The sequence below is a fragment of the Neoarius graeffei genome, chromosome 27, assembly GCF_027579695.1.
Source record: "Neoarius graeffei isolate fNeoGra1 chromosome 27, fNeoGra1.pri, whole genome shotgun sequence".
In the NCBI taxonomy this organism is placed as follows: domain Eukaryota; kingdom Metazoa; phylum Chordata; class Actinopteri; order Siluriformes; family Ariidae; genus Neoarius; species Neoarius graeffei.
In genome coordinates this window covers 25,700,943-25,725,825 of record NC_083595.1, presented here as the reverse complement: position 1 = coordinate 25,725,825, position 24,883 = coordinate 25,700,943, and the positions used below count along the sequence as shown (strand labels likewise).

At 43.1% G+C, this 24,883-nt stretch overlaps 1 protein-coding gene across 1 annotated transcript in view; it reads right to left on the bottom strand.

Moving 5' to 3' along the window:
- slc7a9 (solute carrier family 7 member 9) overlaps positions 1-24,883 on the bottom strand; it is an 82,511-nt gene that overhangs the window by 37,730 nt on the left and 19,898 nt on the right. The window lies entirely within an intron of this gene.

Below are 24,883 nucleotides of genomic sequence, written 5' to 3'. Positions count from 1 at the left end.
AAAACCTGAGACCACAATAAATAATTTCAAAACTTTTCCCACCTTTAATGTGACCTATAACCTGAACTATTGTGACCTATAACCTGTGCAATTGAAAAACAAAAATCTGTTAGGGGAGGAAAAAAAAATACATACATCCACTCATCCATTATCTGTAGCTGCTTATCCTGTTCTACAGGGTCACAGGCAAGGTGGAGCCTATCCCAGCTGACTATGGGCAAGAGGCGGGGTACACCCTGGACAAGTCACCAGGTTATTGCAGGGCTGACACAGAGATAAACAACCATTCACACCTACAGTCAATTTAGAGCCACCAATTAACCTAATCTGCATGTCTTTGGACTGTGGGGGAAACCGGAGCACCCAGAGGAAACCCACACAGACACGGGGAGAACATGCAAATTCCACACAGAAAGGCCCTTGCCTTAACTGGGCTTGAACCCAGGACCTTTTTGCTGTGAGGCAATAGTGCTAACCACTTCACCACCATGCCGCCCGGGGGGAAAAGGGGAAAAAAAAGTACAATAAGTTGATTGCATAAGTGTGCAAGCCCTTAAACTATTACTTTGTTGAAGCACCTTTTGATTTAATTACAGCATTCAGTCTTTTTGGGTATACACCTGCCATCAATTAAAATGACTGATTAACCCCAAATAAAAGTTCAGCAGTCCTAGTAGGATTTTCCTGACATTTACTCATTTGCATCCTCCAGCAAAAGCTTGCAGAGAGCTTACAAAGCATCAAAGAGATCTCACTGTTGAAAGGTATCAGTCAGGAGAAGGGTACAAAAAATTTCCACAGCATTGGATATACCATGGAGCACAGTGAAGACAGTCATCAAGAAGTGGAGAAAATATGGGATAACCGTGACATTACCAAGAACTGGACATCCCTCCAAAATTGATGAAAAGACAAGACGAAAACGGCTGCCAAGAGGCCTACAGCAACACTGAAAGAGCTGCAGGAATTTCTGGCAAGTACTGGTTGTGTACTACATGTGACAATAATCTCCCATATTCTCCATATGTCTGGACTATGGGGGTAGGGTTGCAAGACAGAAGCCTTTTCTTACAAAGAAAAACATCCAGGCCCGGTTAAATTTTGCAAAAAAAAAAAAAATCAACTCTCCCAAAAGCATGTGGGAAAATGTGCTATGGTCTGATGAAACCAAGGTTGAACTTTTTGGCCACAATTCCAAAAGGTATGTTTGGTGCAAAAACAAACACTGCACATCACCAAAAGAACACCATACCCATGGTGAAGCATGGTGGTGGCATCATGTTTTGGGGTTGTTTTTCTTCAGCTGGAACAGGGGCTTTAGTCAAGGTGGAGGGAATTATGAACAGTTTTAAATACCAGTCAATTTTGGCCCAAAACCTTCAGATGTCTGCTAGAAAGCTGAAGAGGAGTTTCATCTTTCAGCACAACAATGACTCCAAGCATACATTGAAATCAACCAAAGAATGGCTTCACCAGAAGAAAATTAAAGTTTTGGAATGGCCCAGCCACAGCCCAGACCTAAATCCAATTGAAAATCTGTGGGGTGACCTGAGGAGGGCTGTGCACAAGAGACGCCCTCACAATCTGACAGATTTGGAGCACTTTTGCAAGGAAGAGTGGGCAAATATTGCCAAGTCTAGATGTGGCAGGCTGATAGACTCCTACCCCAAAAGACTGAATGCTGTAATTAAATCAAAAAGTTTAAGGGTGTGGACACTTATGCAACCAGCTTATATTATATATATATATAATATATATATATATATATATATATATATATATATATATATAAATAAAATCCCCCCCCAACAGATTTGCTTGCTTTTCAATTTAATTGTACAGGTTATAGGTCACATTAAAGATGGAAAAAGTTTTGGAATTATTTATCATGGTCTAATTTTTTTTTTTACATCAGAAAAATCTATCATTTTCCTTTCATATACAGTATACTCATTTTAAGTTAATGTATAAAAACAGAATGTGATGACTTGTAAATCATGGAGACCTTATATTTCATTTAAAATAATACAAAGACAACATATCTGTCATGGTGCAGGCACTTACAGATGTAGGTGCAGATGAGAACAGGGAGTAAACAGTGTCATAGCCAAAACGTGAGACTGGAATCAGAGTCGTAGAACAAGCGAGGGTCGGGTGACTGGCAAACATAGAGGAGGAAAGGCAAAGAACGTAAACGAGAAAAGAAGTAGCAAGAGTCAGAAAACAAGAGTCAGTCAGAAATAAGGCTTGGTATGAACTGGTAAGAGCAGAACAATACTTTGCACTGGAGAAGTGTGAGAGAGAGGTTTATATAGGCAGAGGGACTAATTAGGATGATGAGTGTCAGCTGATATCAATAGTCTGTAGACAGAGGGTGCTGAGTCTTGGGGAGTGTAGTTCATAGAGTCCATGTTTGTAGTTTGGATGCTTTCAGCAGGTTTACTGACAGCTCCCCCCCCCCCCCCCCCCCCCGGGCACCCCCTACTTCTGGGTGCTGGCTTGTCTGGATGTAGAGCATGGAATTCTTGCTTGAGGAGTGAATTTAGAATGTCCTTCGCGGAGACTCAGCTTTGTTCTTCAGGTCTGTAACCCTACCAATCTACCAGGTATTCAATCTGCCCTCTTCTTTGTCTAGAGTTGAGGACCTTGTTTACTTTGTAAATGGGTTCACCCTCAACGTCGAGAGCCGAGTGCTCCTGGCTTAGTGTGTTTTTTGCAAGGGGGCCCGGGATCGCAGGTTTTATATTAGATACGTGGAATATGGGCAATAACCTGCTGTGAGGAGGGAGATCTAGCCGGTACAAGACTTCGTTGATGCAGCATAACACCTTAAAAGGCCTGATATATTGTGTCTGGAGTTTTCTACAGGAGTTGGGTTCTCTGAGGTTTCTCATGGCTACCCATACTCTGTCACCTGGGTTGTATCCTGGGGTGTCTGCTCTGTGCTTATCTGCATATTTCTTGTACTTGGCATTGATCATTTCTATATGCTAGTGTACCTCCTCCCATATTGTCTGGCTGCATGTGAACCACTCATCCATGGCTTGTACTTGGCTGGGCATGTCGTCTCAGGGGAACAGGGGCAGTTGGTACCTAAGTATGCACTGAAACAGTGTTAGTTAGATTGCAGAGTGCTTGAGGGAATTTTGTGCATACTCGGCCTATGGAAAGAAGCGTGCCCAGTCTTCCTGGTTGTGCGTGCAGAAGATCCTCAAGAAACAGCTCTTTCAACTTGGCTGTTAGACTGAGGATGGTATCCAGATGTGAGGCTCACTGAAACCCCTAATCTCTCCATGAAGCAATTCCAGAAGCATGAAATGAACTGAGAACCCCAGTCACTGACAGTATCTTCAGGGAAACCATAGTATTGAAAAACCTGCTGGAATAATAGTTCTGCTGTTTGGGATGCCAGGTCACAGGAGGAGTTTGAGGGCTTTGGAGAAACAGTCAATGGTTACCATAATGGTGGTATTACCTTGCGAGGGAGGTCAGTGATGAAATCGATGGCTATGTTGGACCAGGGTCTCTGAGGAACAGGGAGGGGACAAAGTTTGCCAGCAGGAGGTGTTCTAGGAACCTTGGCTTGGGCACAGACAGAGCATGAGGTGATGAACTGGTTGATCTCTGTGAGCATGTTCTCCCACCAGTACTTGTTCCTAAGCATCTGATGGGTGTGTTGGCTGCCTGGGTGTCCCGTGGCAGGTGATGCATGAGCCCACGTGATGAGTCTACCTCGAAGATGCTTAGGCACATATAGTAGACCAGGTGGGAGACTGTTGGGAAGAGTTTGAGGTTGAGAGTTCCTGATTTCTTTATCTAGGTCCCAAATGATGGACTGAAGAAAGCACTGGGATGGTAGGATAGGATGGGTAATGGAATTTTGGTGAGTGGGAGCAAAGACTCGGGATAGGGCATCAGCCTTAGTATTCTTGGAGCCAGGGCAGAATGAAATGGTGAAATTAAACCATGTAAAGAAAAGAGCCCATGTGGCCTGGCGAGGGTTTAACCGCTTGGCTTTCCTGAGATATTCAAGGTTCTTGTAGTCTGTGAGAATTAAAAACAGGTGAGTGGCTCCCTCTAGCCAGTGTCACCATTCCTCAAGGGCCAGTTTTATGGCAAGTAGCTCCCTGTTACCCACATCATAGTTTCTTTCTGCTGAAGAAAGTTATTTTAGAAAAGAAGGGTACTGAATGGAGCTTCAGTTTCTCCCTGAAACATTGTGATAGAACTGCCCCTACTCCCATGTCAGATGCATCTACCTCCAGGGTGAAAGGCTTGGAAGGATCCGGATGCTGTAAGATGGGAGCAAAGGTGAAGGCTTGTTTGAGACAACAAAATGCTTCTTCTGCCATGGGGTTCCACTGGAGGCGCTTTGGTCCCTTCTTGAGTAGTGCTGTCAAGGGATCGGCGATCACGCTGAAACCTCTAATAAAATGGTGATACAAGTTCGTAAAACCTAGGAAATGCTGAAGATCCTTAGTGGACATGGGCGTGGGCCAAGACATGACCATAGAAACGTTGGATGAGTCCATACTAACTCCCTCGGCACTGATGTATCCTAGGAAGGAAACACGGTTCTGATGGAACTTACATTTCTTTGCTTTGATGTAGAGGTGATTCTGAAGCAGGCATTTGAGAACCATTCTGTGCTCTTGGTGACTTTCTTCATCTGGAGAGTAGATTAGGATGTCATCAATATACACAATTGCATATCTGCCTAGCATGTCCCGTAGCACGTCGTTGATCTGACAGTGGAACACACTAGGTGCAAAAGAAAGGCCATACGGCATTACCTGGTATTCAAAATGGCCGGCAGTAGTGCTGAATGTGGTCTTCCACTCATCACCTCTTTTAATCCTGATGAGGTTGTATGTGCTGCATAAATCAAGATTTGAGAAGAAGATCTTAGTTGGTCTGAGTTGTTCCAAGGCCGCAGGAACAAGAGGAAGGGGATACGGGTATTTAACTGATACCTAGTTCAATCCCCTGTAATCAATACATGGGCGAAGACCACCGCCTTGTTTCTCCACAAAGAAGAAGCCTGCAGAAGCTGGAGATTTGGAAGGATGACTGTAACCCTGCTTGAGGGCTTCCTGAATGGACTCTTCCATCGCTGCTTGTTCCTTCTGAGAGAGAGGGTATATACGCCCACATGGTGGTGACATGCCTGGCAGTAGGTCAATCGCACAGTCATAAGGTCTGTAAGGTGGCAGCCCACAAGCTTTTCCCTTGCTGAAAACCTCCTCAAGGTCCAGATAACATTCAGGAACGTTGTCCAGAGAGTCAGACTGAGGGCTCTCCACAGAGGTGGAGGAGAGAGTGACTTGAGGACGAGAAATGCAGCTTTGAAAGCAGGTGGGTGACCACTGTAGAATCTCCTTATTCTGCCACGAGATCAAGGGGTTGTGAAGCTGGAGCCAAGGGTAACCAAGGAGAATATCGTGACTTACGGTGGTAGTGATGGAGAGCGAGATGAGTTCAGAATGGAGTGCACCCACTTGGATGTGAATAGGAGCTGTATGCAAGGTGACAAAACCATCTCCTTTTGGTCCTCCGTCGATGGTCTGAATGCTGAGTGCACTTTGAAGAGGGGTTGTTGGCAAGTTGAACTTCTGAGTGACTGAGCTGCTGATAAAGTTCCCCTCTGCCCCTGAATCAATGAATGCAGAGAGGACGTGGGTAGAAAATGCCAACTTTAACAAAACCTTAAACGATTTGGAATTGAGTCAAGTCAAGTCAACTTTGTCAAATATGCTATATATGCTTGACATACAGCACAGATGAAATTTCAGTCCTCTCTGACCCATGGTGCAAACAGGCAATGCAATAAATAAAAAATAGAATAATTGAAATAAACAATATAAAACACTCTAGATAAGCACACACACACATACACACATAGATACATATATATATATACATACATACATATACATACATATATATATATATATATACACACACACACACACACACACAATGTCTTTACATGGTAGGATATACCGCAGCCACCACACCTGGCAGGCATTAAGGCCTGCTTCTTCTGTGTGGTGGTTAGCATAGAAGTTGCTCCCCTCAGACATCTTCAACTGAAAGCAGAGCTGCATGACGAAGACCTGTAGACTTCACAGGGTTTTCAAGTGGGCACCCCACCTCACCGGTGTTTCGTCAACAAGCCCACGACACCTCAGTGGGGCTTGACAGCAGAACCAGCATCCTGGAACTGCTCCCTCTGTCATTCAAGAACCTGCCATGCAACTCTGTCCCCCCTCTTCTCTGCCAGCCTGGCTTAGCCACCGGTCACTTCTCTTTAGCGTCAGCCACCTGGATGCCTGTTCCACCTGCTTTGAGATGCTGTTCACCAAGTTCTTACGGGTTACACCCCTAACCCCAAGCCGTCCTAGTGCTCTCCAAAGGGACTGCCCTGGGAATCCCCTGCAACCCACCTCCACTGGTAGGTTCCAGGTTCTCCACCCCCTCTGCTGACTCTCTACAAGGAAGGGCTGGTACTTCCCCAGCTTGTGTTCGTGTGCCTCCTCAATCCTCTCCTCCCAGGGTACCGTTAGCTCTATCAAGGCCACCTGTTTCATTGCATGGGACCAGAGCAGGATATCTGGTCGGAGGCTGGTGACAGCAATCTCTTCAGGAAACCTGAGTTGCCTACCCAGGTCAACTCCCATTTCCCAGTCCTCTGCCATGCCAAGAATACCTGCACACCTGTCCTCCCTGCCTGCCTTCTCCCTAGGCCTGAGAAAGCTGATGAAGCAGGGCCCTTAGTTGTGGGCCTTGGTTCTTTTCCGCTTCCTCTCCTTCTCCAGGCCATCAGCCAGTTGCGCCAGCACTTTATCATGGCGCCTGGATATATATATATATATATATATATATATATATATATATATATATATAAAATGGCACCAGCACTTGTATATCTCATGGTGCCTGGATGGATATATATATCGGGGCGATTTCTCAGAGACAACAAGGGAAGCCGAACTTCCCCTAAAATTCTCTCCCCAAACTGCGGCGTCTACGACATTGAATTCTCATTGAAACAATAACTTGCATAACATAATATATGCCCAAGATTGTATTTACATTCTTAACTATCCCTATGTCATCCTGTAACTTATTTGAGTGATGTCTGATGAACTTGCAGTTCGCTACGAGAATCACCTTTCTTATTTCAATGGGCTCTATGGACTGGCAGCCGGGTATCCATTGCAGTCTATGAGACGGCTCTGAACAGCCAATTTCGGCTTGTTGTTATTGGTTAAAATCGACAAAATCGTCACTTCCGGGGAAGCCGGGTATCTCTGGGGGTAAACGAGACATTGGGAGGGCCAAAAGCCGGCCAGAAGCTATTGGAGGTGGTGTTTGAAAGACATGAGGAGGGCGGTCGCTGTACTTCGGCGTCGGCAAGGAACACGGTAAGCATGATCAGTCAGTCCCTAGCGGATGTCGAGAAAGTGTAGTCATGTGCCAAAGTGCTGTCCGAATTTCTTTTCATATAAACGTTTCTTCTCATTGATGTCTCTGTACATTACTCTGTAAATAAATGTAAATATTACTCATTGTGCTTCGTTAATTTTCATCCATTCTATCAGTTTGATCATTCGTGAATTCACTCGTTTATTTCATTTGTAGTTCAATCAACGTGGTTGTAGGCTAGCTTGAGCCTTATGGGGATCTGCAGTGCTAGCTGCTAACAGCTGGTATCTATCTGCTATAATGGCAAATGTTGTGGACATGCTTTTGTCAAAACGTTTTGACACTCTGCCATATGAGGAGAAAGTGAGAATTAAAGAGCAAGGCAGACCAAAGCCCAAGCTTAATCTCATTCAAAAATCAGCAGGTCATAACAGGTCTTTTCAGGTGTCTTGGTATGAAAATGTGAACTGGTTGACTGGGTCTCCTGTGGCTAATAAAATGTACTGTTGGCCATGTCTTTTGATGAAGCCCTTTCAGGGAAATTTAGTTTGGTCAAAAGATGGGTTTGGGGACCTGGTGAATTTCAAAAGGGCTTGCAAAAGGCATGAAACGAGCAATGAGCATCTCACTTCATGTGCAAGACTTAGCTGTCTGGGGTCATAGACCATTTTCTGGAAAAGGAGTGGAGGGCAGAATTTGTGTATAAATAGTGTGCATCATATAATGTTCATGAATCTGAAGTGTGTATATTGTTCAGTAATGTTAAGAGAATGGTGGGCTCTGTGTTATAGGTTATACCTGGGTATAATATTCAAGGTTCTGTCTGTTGCACAGCCTACCTGGTTATGAATTTCCAGACTGTGTTGCAGAAGATGTTCAAGGATGTGTTGCACAGCTGGGTGTTGTGTTAAAGACTCTGTGTTGCATATCAGGGTATGATGTTCAAGGCTCTTCGTTGAATAGCCAGTGATTTTTGGATGTTTGATATTTTTGATTAAGGATATGAGGCACTAGCCTGGCAAGCCAGAGTATAACATGAAATGTACAAGCAAAAATACTTTCTGCCACTAGGTGGGGTTCACTATGCTAATGGGGCACACCTTTCTATGCTTTGATATCCAGCCTACAGGTTTTACGATGAATGAGTAAAATGGGCTTCCCCTGTTTTAAAAACCAGCAGCCGCCACTGATATATGTGTGTGTATGTGTATATATATTATATATACACACACACACACACACACATATATATATATATATATATATATATATATATATATATATATATATATATATATACATACATACATACACACACACACAGTGGGGCAAAAAAGTATTTAGTCAGCCACCAATTGTGCAAGTTCTCCCACTTAAAAAGATGAGAGAGGCCTGTAATTTTCATCATAGGTACACTTCAACTATGAGAGACAGAATGGGGGGAAAGAATCCAGGAAATCACATTGTAGGATTTTTAATGAATTAATTGGTAAATTCCTCGGTAAAATAAGTATTTGGTCACCTACAAACAAGCAAGATTTCTGGCTCTCACAGACCTGTAACAACTTCTTTAAGAGGCTCCTCTGTCCTCCACTCGTTACCTGTATTAATGGCACCTGTTTGAACTCGTTATCAGTCTAAAAGACACCTGTCCACAACCTCAAACAGTCACACTCCAAACTCCACTATGGCCAAGACCAAAGAGCTGTCAAAGGACACCAGAAACAAAATTGTAGACCTGCACCAGGCTGGGAAGACTGAATCTGCAATAGGTAAGCAGCTTGGTGTGAAGAAATCAACTGTGGGAGCAATTATTAGAAAATGGAAGACATACAAGACCACTGATAATCTCCCTCGATCTGGGGCTCCACGCAAGCTCTCACCCCGTGGGGTCAAAATGATCACAAGAACAGTGAGCAAAAATCCCAGAACCACACGGGGGGACCTAGTGAATGACCTGCAGAGAGCTGGGACCAAAGTAACAAAGGCTACCATCAGTAACACACTACGCCACCAGGGACTCAAATCCTGCAGTGCCAGACGTGTCCCCCTGCTTAAGCCAGTAGGCCCGTCTGAAGTTTGCTAGAGAGCATTTGGATGATCCAGAAGAGGATTGGGAGAATGTCATATGGTCAGATGAAACCAAAATAGAACTTTTTGGTAAAAACTCAACTTGTCGTGTTTGGAGGAGAAAGAATGCTGAGTTGCATCCAAAGAACACTATACCTACTGTGAAGCATGGGGGTGGAAACATCATGCTTTGGGGCTGTTTTTCTGCAAAGGGACCAGGACGACTGATCCGTGTAAAGGAAAGAATGAATGGGGTCATGTATCGTGAGATTTTGAGTGAAAACCTCCTTCCATCAGCAAGGGCATTGAAGATGAAACGTGGCTGGATCTTTCAGCATGACAATGATCCCAAACACACCTCCCGGGCAACGAAGGAGTGGCTTTGTAAGAAGCATTTCAAGGTCCTGGAGTGGCCTAGCCAGTCTCCAGATCTCAACCCCATAGAAAATCTTTGGAGGGAGTTGAAAGTCCGTGTTGCCCAGTGACAGCCCCAAAACATCACTGCTCTAGAGGAGATCTGCATGGAGGAATGGGCCAAAATACCAGCAACAGTGTATGAAAACCTTGTGAAGACTTACAGAAAATGTTTGACCTCTGTCATTGCCAACAAAGGGTATATAACAAAGTATTGAGATGAACTTTTGTTATTGACCAAATACTTATTTTCCACCATAATTTGCAAATTAATTCTTTAAAAATCAGACAATATGATTTTCTGGATTTTTTTTCTCATTTTGTCTCTCATAGTTGAGGTATACCTATGATGAAAATTACAGGCCTCTCTCATCTTTTTAAGTGGGAGAACTTGCACAATTGGTGACTGACTAAATACTTTTTTGCCCCACTGTGTGTGTGTGTGTGTGTAATATATAAATTGGAGCAAAAGGACATAAAATAAACAGTCAAGGGCACTTGAGGTATAGCAGGTAAACATGATATAACCAGTATAAGCAATAAACTAATAGCTGTTAAGGTGAGATAGTGCAGAATAGTGCAAATGAGCGAGGTACAGTGAAATGTGCAGTCCCTGAGTTCAGTGTGAAAATGAATGTTGAGAGAGAAAGCGAGAGAGAGAGAGAGTGTGTGTGCTGGGGGGAGACTGTGAGGGTGACATGATGTCAGATGCTGAAGGGGGGCAGGGGGGTGTGCGGGCAGAATCTGTGGCAGGGGGCAGAGGAGGGGCAGAACAGGGAGGGAGTTGAGCCTCCTGACCGCCTGGTGAAAGAAACTGTCCTTGAGCCTGCTGGTTTTGGCCCAGAGACTCCGCAGTCTCCTCCCCGATGGCAGCAGGCTGAAGAGGCTGTGAGATGGGTGGGTGGGGTCACCTGCAATCCTGATGGCTTTGCAGGTGAGGCGGGAGTTATAGATTTCAATAAAAGAAGGGAGACACCAATGATCCTCTCAGCTGCTCTCACGATGCGCTACAGAGTCTTGCAGCAGGACACTGTGCAGGCGCCGTACCACATGGTGATGCAGCTGGTCAGGATGTTCTCGATGATGCCTCTGTAGAATGTGTGCATGATGGGGGCCGGGGCTCTTGCTCTCCTCAGTTTGCGGAGGAAGTACAGACGCTGTTGGGCTTTTTTGGCCAGTGATGCGGTGTTGTTGCTCCAGGACAGATCTTCAGAGATGTGCACACCCAGAAACTTGGTGCTGCTCACCCTCTCCACTGCAGCACCATTGATAGTGGAGCATGCTGGGTGTGCGCTCTCCTGAAGTCCACAACAATCTCCTTTGTCTTCTCCACGTTCAGGCAGAGATTGTCCTTGCACCACATGGCCAAGCGGCTCACCTCACTCCTGTAGATTGTTTCATCGCCATTGTTGATGAGACCCACCACAGTTGTGTCATCCGCAAACTTAATGAAGAGGTTGGAGCTGGATGTTGGTGTGCAGTCGTGGGTCAGCAGAGTGAAGAGGAGGGGGCTCAGCACACATCCTTGGGGGGCCCCCATGTTCAATGTGATGGTGCTGGAGGAGTTGCTGCCGACCCGTACAGACTGTGGTCTCCCCGTCAGGAAGTCCAGTAGCCAGTTGCACAGGGAGGTGTTAAGTCCCAGCTGGTCCAGTTTATGAATGAGCTGCTGAGGAATGATTGTGTTGAATGCTGAGCTAAAGTCTATGAACAGAATTCTGATGTACGAGTCTTTGTCTCCAGGTGGGTGAGGACTGAGTGGAGGGCAGTGGAGATGGCGTCATCGGTCGAATGGTTGGACTGATATGCAAACTGGAAAGGGTCCAGGGCGGTGGGGAGGGCAGACTTGATATGCCGCATGACTAGCCGCTCGAAGCACTTCATGAGAATGGGAGTGAGTGCAACCAGGCGGTAGTCATTGAAGCAGGAGGGAGACGGCTTCTTTGGGACTGGGGTGATGGTGGTGGCTTTGAGGCATGTGGGGACAACAGCCTGGCTCAACGAGATGTTGAAGATGTCTGTAAAGACATCTGTGAGCTCCTGGGCACAGTCTCTCAGGACACGATCAGGAATGTTATCAGGACCTGGGGCTTTCTGTGCATTTGTTGTCCTGAGAGCCCTCCTCATGCTGTCTGGGGACAGCATCAACACCTGGTCACCAGGAGGTGATGGGGTCTTCTGTGCCGTGGTGCTGTTGTCTGCCTCAAAGCGAGCGAAGAAGTCGTTCAACTGATTCAGCAGAGAGGTGGAGTTATCACAGGTCTGTGGCAAGGGCTTGTAGTCTGTGATGGTCTGAATCCCCCGCCACAGGCTCCTGGTGTCTCTGCTGTCGTTGAAGTAGACAGCAATGTTCCTGGAATACTGTCTCTTGGCCACCCTGATGCCTCGTGACAGGTTGGCCCTAGCTGTCCTCAGGCCCACCTCATCCCCAGCTCTGAAGGCGGTGTTCTGAGCCCTCAGGAGCCTGTGGACTTCCCGTCAGCCATTGCTTCTGATTTGCCCAAATGGAGATGGTTCTGGTGAACTTTCTTACTGGACTTACATTGTGTGCTGGACCTTCTGCGGAGGATGCATGGGATGGACGAATCAGACAGGGATTAAGCTGATGTTCAGAGCTCCCGCAGTAGAAGCACAGACCCTCCCTTCTCCTCCTAGTGCATTTGGAGCTAGTTAACCTGGTGTGTGACACTTCCATGGCAGAACTGTCCTCCAAAGTTGGAGCTGGCTTTCCTTTCTCCTGCAGGGAGGGTCAATGAGCCAGGAGATTACCAAGATGAATCAAGGGGTCAATGAGAGAATCCAGTATGAGTTGTTCATCTTGGCAGGCGAGCTCGTGCAGAATCTCAGGACGTAAACCTTGGCGAAATACAGCCTTCAGAGTAGGATCATTCCCTCCGCTAGTGGCCACTAGTGTTCTGAATCCCAGGGCATATTCTGCCACGCTTTTGGAGCCCTGGGAAAGGGTGAGTAAACCTTCACCTACTTCAATTCCCTCAGGTTCATGGTCAAAATCCCTTTTGAACTGATTTAGAAACTGTTCATAAGGCTTTGTCGGCTCATTGCCCTTATTCCAAATGGCACTGGCCCATTGAATAGCTTTACCCGTGAGAAAGGAAAGGAATTTAGCGATCTTGTGCTCATCAGACATGCTAGGCATAGTAGCGAAGTACATGGAACACTGGAGAAGGAAATGTTTACAAGCAAGAGGGTCTCCAGGAAATTTCTCCGGCGCAGGAAGCTGCAGCGCTGGGCTCGGAGATGACTCGGAACATGTTAGGAGGGCCTGCGACATCACAGTTGCTAGTTGGGCAATCTGTGTGTTGAGGTTGGTAAGCATCTGCTGATGTTCTCACAATAAGTGTCTCTGGGCATTGAGAGCAGTCTGCTTTGCCTCTTCCACTACATCCATAGTGGCGAAGTATCCTATCAAGGTGCAGGCACTTACTGATGTATGCACAGATGAGAACAGGGAGCAAACAGGGTCAGAGCCAAAACGTGAGACTGGAATCAGAGTCGTAGAACAAGCGAGGGTCGGGCGATCGGTAAACAACATAAACGAGAAAAGAAGTAGCAAGAGTCAGAAAACAAGAGTCAGTCAGAAATAACAAGGCTTGTTATGAACTGGTAAGAGCAGAACGATACTTTGTACTGGAGTAGTGTGAGAGAGAGGTTTATATAGGCAAAGGGACTAATTAGGATGATGAGTGTCAGCTGATATCAATCGTCTGGAGACAGAGGGCACTGTGAGTCTTGGGGAGTGTAGTTCATAGTGTCCATGTTTGTAGTTTGGACACTCTCAGCAGGTTTACTGACAATATCAAAATATTGAAACTGAGAAATTTTATTCTTTTTTGAAAAATACATGATCATTTTGAATTTAATGTCAGCAACACATTTCAAAAAAAGTTGGGACGGGGCATGTTGACCACTGTGTTGGATCACCTCTACTTCTAACAACACTCTAAATATTTGGGAACTGAGGAGACTAGTTGCTCTCATTTTGAAAGAGAAATATTGACCCATTCTTGCCTGATATACAATTTCAGTTGCTCAACAGTTCGGGTCTCCTTTGTTGTATTTTGTGCTTCATGATGCACCAAATGTTTTAAATGGGAGACCAGTCTGGACTGCAGGCAGGCCAAGTTTACCACCCAGACTATTTTACAATGGAGCCATGCAGTTTTAATATGTACAGAAAGTGGTTTGGCATTGTATTGCTGAAATAAGGAAGGCCTTCCCTGAAAAATATTTTGTCTAGATGGCAACATATTGCTCTGAAACATGTATATATCATTTAGCATTAATGATGCCTTCCCAGATGTACAGGCTACCCATGTCATGTGCACTAATGCACCCTCATACCATCACAGATGCTGGCTTTTGAACTGTGTACTGATAACAAGCCAGATGGTCCCTCTCCTCTTTAGACTGGAGGATGTGGTGTCCATGATTTCTTAAAAGAATTTCTACTTTTGATTCATCAGACCTCAGGACAATTTTCTACTTCACCGCAGTCCACCGTAAAAGAGCTCGGGCCCAGAGAAAATGTGATGGTGTTTCTGGATAGTTTATATATATATGGTTTTAACTTGCATGTGTGAATGCAGTGATGAACTGTTCAGAGATGCTGCTTTTTTGAAGTGTTCCTGAGCCCATACAGTGATTTCCACTAGAGACGTGTCTGCTTTTACTGCAGTGCCGCCTGAGGGCCTGAAGATCACAAGCATCCAATGTCAGTTTTCAGCTTTGTCTCTTGTATACAGAGATTTCTCCAGATTCTCTGAATTTTTTAATTATATTACGTACCACAGACGATATGATCTCCAAATTCTTTACAATTTTACACTGAAGAACATTATTCTTAAATTGTTGCACTGTTTGCCCCCAGAGTCTTTCACAGAGCATTGAACCCCTCCCCATCTTTACTTCTGAGAGACTCCGCCTCTCTGGGATGCTCTTTTTATACACAATCATGTTACTGACCTGTTGCCAATTAACCAAATTAGTTTTTCTTCAGCATTACATAACTTTTTTTAGTCTTCTGTTGCCCCTGTCCCAACCTTTCTAAAACGTGTTGCTGACATCAAATTCAAAATGAGCATATATTTTTCAAAAAACAAAAATTTCTCAGTTTCAACATCTGCTATATATTAGAATATGTATATATATATATATATATATATATATATATACACACACACATACAGCCACTGGGGGTGCATAAGCATATTCTTGGTGCCGGTCCCAAGCCTGGATAAATTGGAGAGGGTTGCGTCAGGAAGGCCATCTGGTGTAAAACTGTGCCAAATCTAACATGCGGAATGAAAAGAGAAATACCATACTGGATTGGTCGGGACCCAGGTTAACAATGACCGCCTCCTGGTACTGTTGGTCAACAGGGTGCCGGTGGAAAGTGTGTTACTGTTGCGCCAAAACGGAGAAGGAGAAAGAGAGGGGGGAGGTGTGTTAGGAGAGAGTGTGAAAGATGGAAGGGAAGGAGCTTAGAATTGAGGGTTGGACATTGTGTGTGCAGGAGACGAGGTGGAAAGGAAGCAAGGCCAAGAACATTGGAGATGGATGCAAGTTATTTTATTATGGAGTGGATGGAAAGAGAAATGGTGTTGGTATTGTTTTGAGGGGAGAGTTGGTCAACAGTGTGATCAATGTGAAGAGGGTGTCAGATAGAGTGATGGGCATGAAGTTGGAGATTCAAGGAGTGGTAATCAATGTTGTGTGCATACACCCCACAGATTGGATGTGAGAATGAAGAGAAAGAGTCTTTCTGGGAAAAGATGGATGAAGTGGTAGAAAGTATACCGAGGGAGGAGCGGAGGTTGATAGGAGCAGATTTCAACAGAGGAGATGAGGACGTGATGGGCAGATATGGTGTATGAGAGAGAAATGTGGAAGGGCAAATGGTGGTTGATTTTTCAAAGAGGGTGAATTTGGGAATAGTCAATACATACTTTGAGAAGAAAGAGCAGCACAGGGTGACGTTTAAGAGTGGAGGAAGATCTACACAGGTGGACTACATACTCTGCAGAAGGAGTAACCTGAAGGAGATTGGAGACTGTAATGTGATGGCAGGGGAGAGTGTAGCTAGACAACATCAAGTGGTCATGTGCAGGATGAGCTTGAAAGTGAAAAAGAGGAAGTGTGAAATAGTGGAGCCAAAGATTAAGTGGTGTAAACTAAAAGAGGTTGATCATCAGAAGGATGAGACTAGCATTGAGTGGTCATGGAAGTCTGCCATAAGACTGGAATACTACTGTTGTACTGGTAAGAGAGGAAGCAAGGAAGGTGCTAGGGTGGTCATTGAGAAGGAGGAAGGAAGACAAGGAGACATGGTGGTGGAACAAAGAAGTGCAGGAAATTATAAAAGAGAAGAGGCTCGCAAAGAAGAATTGGGACGATCAGAGAGACGAGGAAAGCAGGCGGTTATACAGAGAGACGAGATAGAAGGCAAAAAGAGCGGTAGCGAAGGCGAAAGCAGATGCATACCAGGAGTTGTACGAAAGACTGGAGACCAAAGAAGGAGAGAAAGACCTGTACAGACTAGCTAGACAGAGAAACAGGGAAGCAAGGGATGTACAGCAGGTAAGAGTGATGAAAGATGTAAATGGAAATGTGATGACAGTGTGTTAAGAAGGTGGACAGAGTACTTTGAGGATTTATTAAATGAGGAGAATCCAAGAGAGAAAAAGGTCAGATTCATTGGAGACAGCAAATCAGGAAGCAGAGTTGGTTAGTAAGGATGAGGTGAGGGCAGCCATGAAAAGAATGAAGACTGGGAAAGCAGTCGGACCAGATGGTATCCCGATTGAGGCTTGGAGATGTTTGGGTGAGACGGCTGTGGAGTTCCTAACGAGATTGTTTAATAAGATTTTAGAGAATGAGAAAATGCCAAATGAATGGAAAGAGTGTGCTAGTCCCAATATACAAGAATAAGGGAGATGTACAGAGCTGCAGTAATTACAGAGGAATAAAATTGATGAGCCACACCATGAAGCTATTGGAAAGGGTATTGGAGGTGAGATTGAGAAGAGAGGTAGCAATCTGTGAACAGCAGTATGGGTTTATGCCAAGGAAGAGCAAGTCGGATGCAATTTTTGCTTTCAGAATGTTAATGGAGAAGTACAGAGAAGGCCAGAGAAAGCTACATTGTGTGTTTGTAGACCTGGAGAAGGCATATGATAGAGTGCCGAGAGATGAGTTATGGTATTATATGAGAAAGAGTGGAGTGAATGAGAAGTATATTAGAGTAGTGCAAGACATGTATGAGAACAGTGAAACAGCAGTGAGGTGTGCAGTTGGAATAACTGAATGGTTCACTGTGAAGGTGGGACTCCATCAAGCTTTGAGTCCTTTTTTGTTTGCCATAGTGATGGATAGCTTGACGGATGAAGTGAGGCAAGAGTCACCATGGAACATGATGTTTTTGGATGATATTGTGATAGGTGGTGAAAGTAGAAAGGAGGTCGAGTTGGGTTTGGAGAGATAGAGGTATGCATTGGAACGAAGAGGAATGAAGGTGAGCAGTAGCAAAACAGAATACAAGTGCATCAATGAGAATGGTGTAGGTACCATGCGCCATCTTGTGTCTAAGAACTACAACTCCCAGCCAACTTCCGCGTTGACCTACGTCACACCTGGGCAGGATCACGTACATCACATTCTTCAGGATTCCATAAGATACTCGGAAGACCTTGTTTTCTTTGTCTCTGGGTCTGAACTTGGCGAAGAACAGACTAATAAAGGGGCGCTCACCATTGGACCGTCCGAAATCACGTTTCAGCGTGTTTCCTCTCTTTTGTCTACCCCTGATCAAGGTAGATTCCGGAAACACGCGATTTTCAACTCAAGCGAGTTATAAACCAGTTTTCAATTATTCTTTTAAGTACGTATGAAAACTGCAAGCAAAAGGCAGTTTTTCTTTGTTTTTCATCTGTTCGGGAAGCAGCTGGACCCTCCTGGACCCGTGCACGGTGATGAAAAGAACTTTCTTCTCATCAGCTATGAAGCTTCTTCAGAAAATCTCTCTCTCTCCACCAAAGCGCTTCCAACCCCCCTCGAGCCTACCACTTCTACAGAGAGACTCTACTTCCTACAGAAGACGAGACTTTTTGCAGTAAGAACAGGCATTGGGCAAAGGTTTAAGTCTTAGGAATTAGTTATTCACTTAATGTGAAGTTATATGAAGTTAAATGAAGTGTATACACTGAATTTTGGTTCTCTATCATTTGTTTGTTGATTTAAATTGCTCAATCCATAAGTTTTGCATGTCCTCTCTCTCTTTTCCTTCTTAACGTTCTAATTTCATTACTCACACATATCCTGACCTCATTAAGATATCAGTACATTGGGTAATTCTATGGGGCTAGGGGGTTAGCTGGCTGGAAAAGTCTTTTATCTCCACTGGGCCTCACACGTGCTTTAGATAGCAAGAGAGCTCATTCCCTTTGTTCTACAAAGGAGACACATGGCAAACTCCTCCTCTCCTTTGTTCCACACTAGGCCTGTATTTCAGTTTAGATAAAATCATAAGTACTGATTTCAATTCAACCTTTATAGCAAATTCTCCTGTGCCTACATTTAAAGCCATATATATATATATATATATATATATATATATATATATATATATATATATATATATATATATATAAACGGATGACCGTTTGAATGTATTTTAATTGTTAACTTTAATTTTATCACATACACTAGGCTGGAAGCGCATGGTTAGTTAGCAATTCCTTTGTTCAGTTAGCTTACAAAGCTAATCTAGGCCTACCACGTGCTCAAACACACCTTGGTTAGCTACACAGAGCTAGCCTTTTGTTTCCACACGTGGCAGTCCCTCCCCCACTCACAAACACATCCTTGCTCTCCCTCTCATAGATAAAATTCCTTTTGTCCAGTTAGCTTACAAAGCTAAATCTGCTTATATACACACACACAAACATTCTGTTCATAGAAGATTTCATTCTGTTGCCATTCAATTATTCAAATTTCTTTTTTTTGTTTTTTTTCTCTCCTTTTATTTTTACTTATCTTTGTTATAATAAACATTATCATTGGAATTTTGTGTGGTGTCTGTCTGCTGTTTCGATACTTTGAAGTTACCCAGTCTCCCAAAGAATTCAAAAAGGTGCAGATGATTTATGTAATATGGTAAGTGATCAATAATAATTTGGAATATACCATAATTTAGCTGTTTGGTAATTTATTATTAAGCACCATGATTCACTAAATGATTCACTGATTCGATTCACTTGAACGATTCATTTGAATGATTCACTTCAAACGATTCAATGAGACTGATTTCATGGTAGGATTCAATTCAAATGAGTCAAATTAAACGATTCAAGGGGATTGAATCCATTTAATTATTAAATATTGATCACTTATACCAACCTAAATACACAATCATTAATTACACCTACAATGGGGATGAGAGTGTAGTGAAGATGCAAGGAGTAGATGTAAAGAAAGTTGGTGAATTCAAGTACCTGGGGTCAACTGTGCAGGAAAATGGGGGCTGCGATAGTGAGGTGAGAAAGAGTGCAGGCAGGGTGGAGCAGTCCCAGCAAAAGTGAAAGGTAAGATGTATAAGACAGTAGTAAGACCAGCTGTGATGTATGGATTGGAGACCATACCCTTAAAGAGACAGGAGGCAAAGTTGGAGGTGGTGGAGTTGAGGATGTTAAGGTTTGCGATGGGAGTGACAATGTTGGACAGGATAAGTAACGAGCACATCAGAGGAACAGCACATGTGGAGAGCTTGGGAATTAAGCTAAGAGAGATGAGACTGAGATGGTATGGGCACATCCTGAGAAGAGATGCAGAGCATGTGGGAAGGAGAATGTTGAGGATGGAGCTGCCAGGCAAACGAAAACGAGGAAGGCCAAAGAGGAGATACATGGATGTGGTGAGAGAGGACATGAAAGTGGCAGGTGTGGTAGAAAAGGATGCGGAAGACAGGGAGCAATGGAGACGAAAGATCTGCTGTGGCGACCCCTAATAAATAAATAAATTATATATATATATATATATATATATATATATATATATATATATACACACACAGTCACATTTTTCCACCTTACAACCACAAACTTAAAAGTTTTTTATTGAGATTTTATGTGATAGACCAACACAGAGTAGCACATAATTGTGAAGTGAAATGAAAATGATAAATGGTCTTCAAAATTTTAAACAAATAAAAATCTGAAAAATGTGGTGTGCATTAGTATTCAGCCCCCTGTACTCTGATACCTCTAAATACAATCCAGTGCAATCAATTGCCTTCAGAAGTCATCTAATTAGTTAGAGTCTTACTGTGTGTAATTTACTCTCAGCATAAATACACTCGTTCTGTGAAGGCCTCAGTGGTTTGTTAGAGAACACTGAAGAACAAACAGCATCATGAAGACCAAAGAACTCACCAGACAGGTCAGGGATAAAGTTCTGGAGAAGTTTAAAGGAGGGTTAGGTTATAAAAAAAATCCCAAGCTCTGAACATCTCAAGAAGCACGGTTCAATCCATCATTCAAAAATGGAAAAGTATGGCACAACTGCAAACCTACCAAGACATGGCCGTCCACCTAAACTGACGGAGCGAGCAAGGAGAGCGCACTGGTCAGAGAAGCAGCCAATAGGCCCATGATCACTCTGGAGGAGCTGCAGAAATCCACAGCTCAGGTGGGAGAATCTGTGCACAGGACAACTATAAGTTGTACACTCCACAAATCTGGCCTTTTTGGAAGAGTGGCAAGAAGAAAGCCATTGTTGAAAGACAGGCATAAGAAGTCCCATTTGCAGTTTGCCAGAAGCCATGTACAGTGGTGCTTGAAAGTTTGTGAACCCTTTAGAATTATCTATATTTCTGGATAAATATGACCTAAAACATCATCAGATTTTCACACAAGTCCTAAAAATGGATAAAAGAGAACCCAGTTAAACAAATGAGACAGAAATATTATCCTTGGTCATTTATTTATTGAGGAAAATGATCCAATATTACATACATGTGAGTGGCAAAAGTATGTGAACCTCTAGGATTAGCAGTCAATTTCAAGGTGAAATTAGAGTCAGGTGTTTTCAATTAATGGGTTGACAGTCAGGTGTGAGTGGGCACCCTGTTTTATTTAAAGAACATGGATCTATCAAAGTCTGATCTTCACAACACGCATTTGTGGAAGTGTATCATGGCACGAACAAAGGAGATTTCTGAGGACCTCAGAAAAAGCGTTGTTGATGCTCCTCAGGCTGGAAAAGTTTACAAAATCATCTCTAAAGAGTTTGGACTCCACCAATCCACAGTCAGACAGATTGTGTACAAATGGAGGAAATTCAAGACCATTGTTATCCTCCCCAGGAGTGGTCGACCAACAAAGATCACTCCAAGAGCAAGGCATGTAATAGTCGGCGAGGTCACAAAGGACCCCAGGGTAACTTCTAAGCAACTGAAGGCCTCTCTCACATTGGCTAATGTTAATGTTCATGAGTCCACCATCAGGAGAACACTGAACAACAATGGTGTGCATGGCAGGGTTGCAAGGAGAAAGCCACTGCTCTCCAAAAAGAACATTGCTGCTCATCTGCAGTTTGCTACAGATCACGTGGACAAGCCAGAAGGTTATTGGAAAAATGTTTTGTGGGCGGATGAGACCATAATAGAACTTTTTGGTTTAAATGAGAAGCGTTATGTTTGGAGAAAGGAAAACACTGCATTCCAGCATAAGAACCTTATCCTATCTGTTAAACATGGTGGTGGTGGTATCATGGTTTGGGTCTGTTTTGCTGCATCTGGGCCAGGATGGCTTGCCATCATTGATGGATCGCCATCATTGATGGATCAATGAATTCTGAATTATACCAGTGCATTCTACAGGAAAATGTCTAGACTTCTGTCCATGAACTGAATCTCAAGAGAAGGTGGGTCATGCAGCAAGACAACGACCCTAAGCACACAAGTCATTCTACCAAAGAATGGTTAAAGAAGAATAAAGTTAATGTTTTGGAATGGCCAAGTCAAAGTCCTGACCTTAATCCAATCGAAATGTTGTGGAAGGACCTGAAGCGAGCAGTTCATGTGAGGAAGCCCACCAATATCCCAGAGTTGAAGCTGTTCTGTACGGAGGAATGGGCTAAAATTCCTCCAAGCCAGTGTGCAGGACTGATCAACAGTTACCGGAAATGTTTAGTTGCAGTTATTGCTGCACAAGGGGGTCACACCAGATACCGAAAGCAAAGGTTCACATACTTTTGCCACTCACAGATATGTAATATTGGATCATTTTCCTCAATAAATAAATGACCAAGTATAATATTTTGTCTCATTTGTTTAACTGGGTTCTCTTTATCTACTTTTAGGACTTGTGTAAAAATCTGATGATATTTCAGGTCATATTTATGCAGAAATATAGAAAATTCTAAAGGGTTCACAAACTTTCAAGCACCACTGTAGGGGACACAGCAAACATGTGGAAGAAGGTGCTTTGGTCAGATGAGACCAAAGTTGAACTTTTTAGCCTAAATGCAAAGTGCTATGTGTGGCAGCAAACTAACACTGCTCATCACCCTGCACACACCATCCCCACTGTGAAACATGGTGGTGGCAGCATCATGCTATGGGGATGCTTTTCTTCAGCAGGGACAGGGAAGCTGGTCAGAGTTGATGGGAAGATGGATGGAGCTAAATACAGGGCAATTCTGGAAGAAAACCTGTTGGAGGCTGCAAAAGACTTGAGACTGGGAAGGAGATTCACCTTCCAGCAAGACAATGACCCTAAACATACAGCCAGAGCTACAATGGAATGGTTTAAGAATATTCAAAGAATATTCATGTGTTAGAATGGCCCAGTCAAAGTCCAGACCTAAATCCCATTGAGCATCTGTGGCAAGACTTGAAAATTGCTGTTCACAGACGCTCTCCATCCAATCTGGCTGAGCTTGAGCTATTTTGCAAAGAAGAATGGGCAAAAATTTCAGTGTCTAGATGTGCAAAGCTGGTAGAGACATACCACAAAAGACTTGCAGCTGTAATTGCAGCAAAAGGTGGCTCTACACAGTATTGATGCAGGGGGGCTGAATACTAATGCACATCACATTTTTCAGATTTTTATTTGTTTAAAATTTTGAAGACCATTTATCATTTTCATTTCACTTCACAATTATGTGCTACTCTGTGTTGGTCTAGCACATAAAATCTCAATAAAAAACTTTTAAGTTTGTGGTTGTAAGGTGGAAAAATGTGAAAAAGTTCAAGGGGTATGAATACTTTTTCAAGGCACTGTATGTATGTATGTATGTACCATAATGAATAGAAAATATAGTCAAGACATTTTTCTGGCCATTTTGAGCATTTAATCGACCCCACAAATGTGATGCTCCAGAAACTCAATCTGCTCAAAGGAAGGTCAGTTTTATAGCTTCTCTAAAGAGCTAAACTGTTTTTAGCTGTGCTAACATGATTGTACAAGGGTTTTCTAATCATCCATTAGCCTTCTGAGGCAATGAGCAAACACATTGTACCATTAGAACACTGGAGTGATAGTTGCTGGAAATGGGCCTCTATACACCAATGTAGATATTGCACCAAAAACCAGACATTTAGTAGAATTTAGCTAGAATAGTCATTTACCACATTAGCAATGTATAGAGTGTATTTCTGATTAGTTTAAAGTGATCTTCATTGAAAAGAACTGTGCTTTTCTTTCAAAAATAAGGAAATTTCAAAGTGACCCCAAACTTTTGAACGGTAGTATATATATAATAATATAAATAATCTGCATAAATATGACCTAAACCAGGGGTCCCCAAACTTTTTCCTGTGAGGGCCAAATAACTTTTTCCTTCTCTGACGGCGGGCCAGGGCCAGTTTGTAACAAAAAGTGTGACGATCGCAGAGGTGTCTAAACGTAAACATTTATTGTTTTCCAGAAAGCCACACATAACCAAAAATTAACCCTTTCTGGGATCTTGACAGGAAAAATAATCAGAAAATAAATAATAACATTATTAATGAAATAAATAACACTATTTATGAAATAAATAATAACCAAATAACCCTTGTTGGGGTTCACCCAGAAAGAGACCCCGATTCCTTCATGAGCCACCCTCGGATCCGGGATGAATGATAGAATGAGAGAAACAGACAAGGGAACACCTGAGTTGTTCACATGCCAGTTTATTCGCACAGTCACTTCGTCAAAGATGAAAGATTACAAACACCTTTTATAACAAATCATAATCTCTCCAAACGGCTATTGTGTCTGTCAAATGTGTGTGTGTTTGTATGTGACCTCAGAGAGGGGTGTGTGTGTGTGTGTGTGTGTGTGTGTATGGGAGGGTGTGAGTGAGTGACATCATTTTGATATCTGTGTCTATGTGCTAGGTCGGCAAATCACATCTTAATTCCATATGTATGTGTGTGTGAATGAAACCTTCAATCATAAGCAAAATAATATTTCAGCAATTCAGCAATTTCATTTACGTACGTCAAAGAGCGTGAGATGTTTTTACGACAATGTTTTAAACAAAGACTATGTTTGGTCTAACAAAGAAGTGTTCTTTGCCACTGGACGAAGGTCAGGCTACACAGGAACAGTTTAAAATCACTGCCATAGTATATGCAATAGTCCAAAATAATAAAGGATCTTAAAAAGCTCTAAAATATACTATAAGTAATATATACTATAATATATACTATAATATATAATATAAGAGTCTTAACTCTTTGTTCAGCAATAAGGCTACCATTACATCCAACATTAGTGTGTGTGTGGGTCGATCTGACACTAAAACAGACCTTGGTGGGTCCTTCAGACACTTCTCTGTTCAAAATACACATTTCATAAACAAAATGTTCCCAAACAATGTCCAGCCGAGACAGGTCATTTTTAACTGAACCTTAAGTTAACTCTTAATTTTGTCACCATTTTAATAATAATACTTATAAGAATAATAC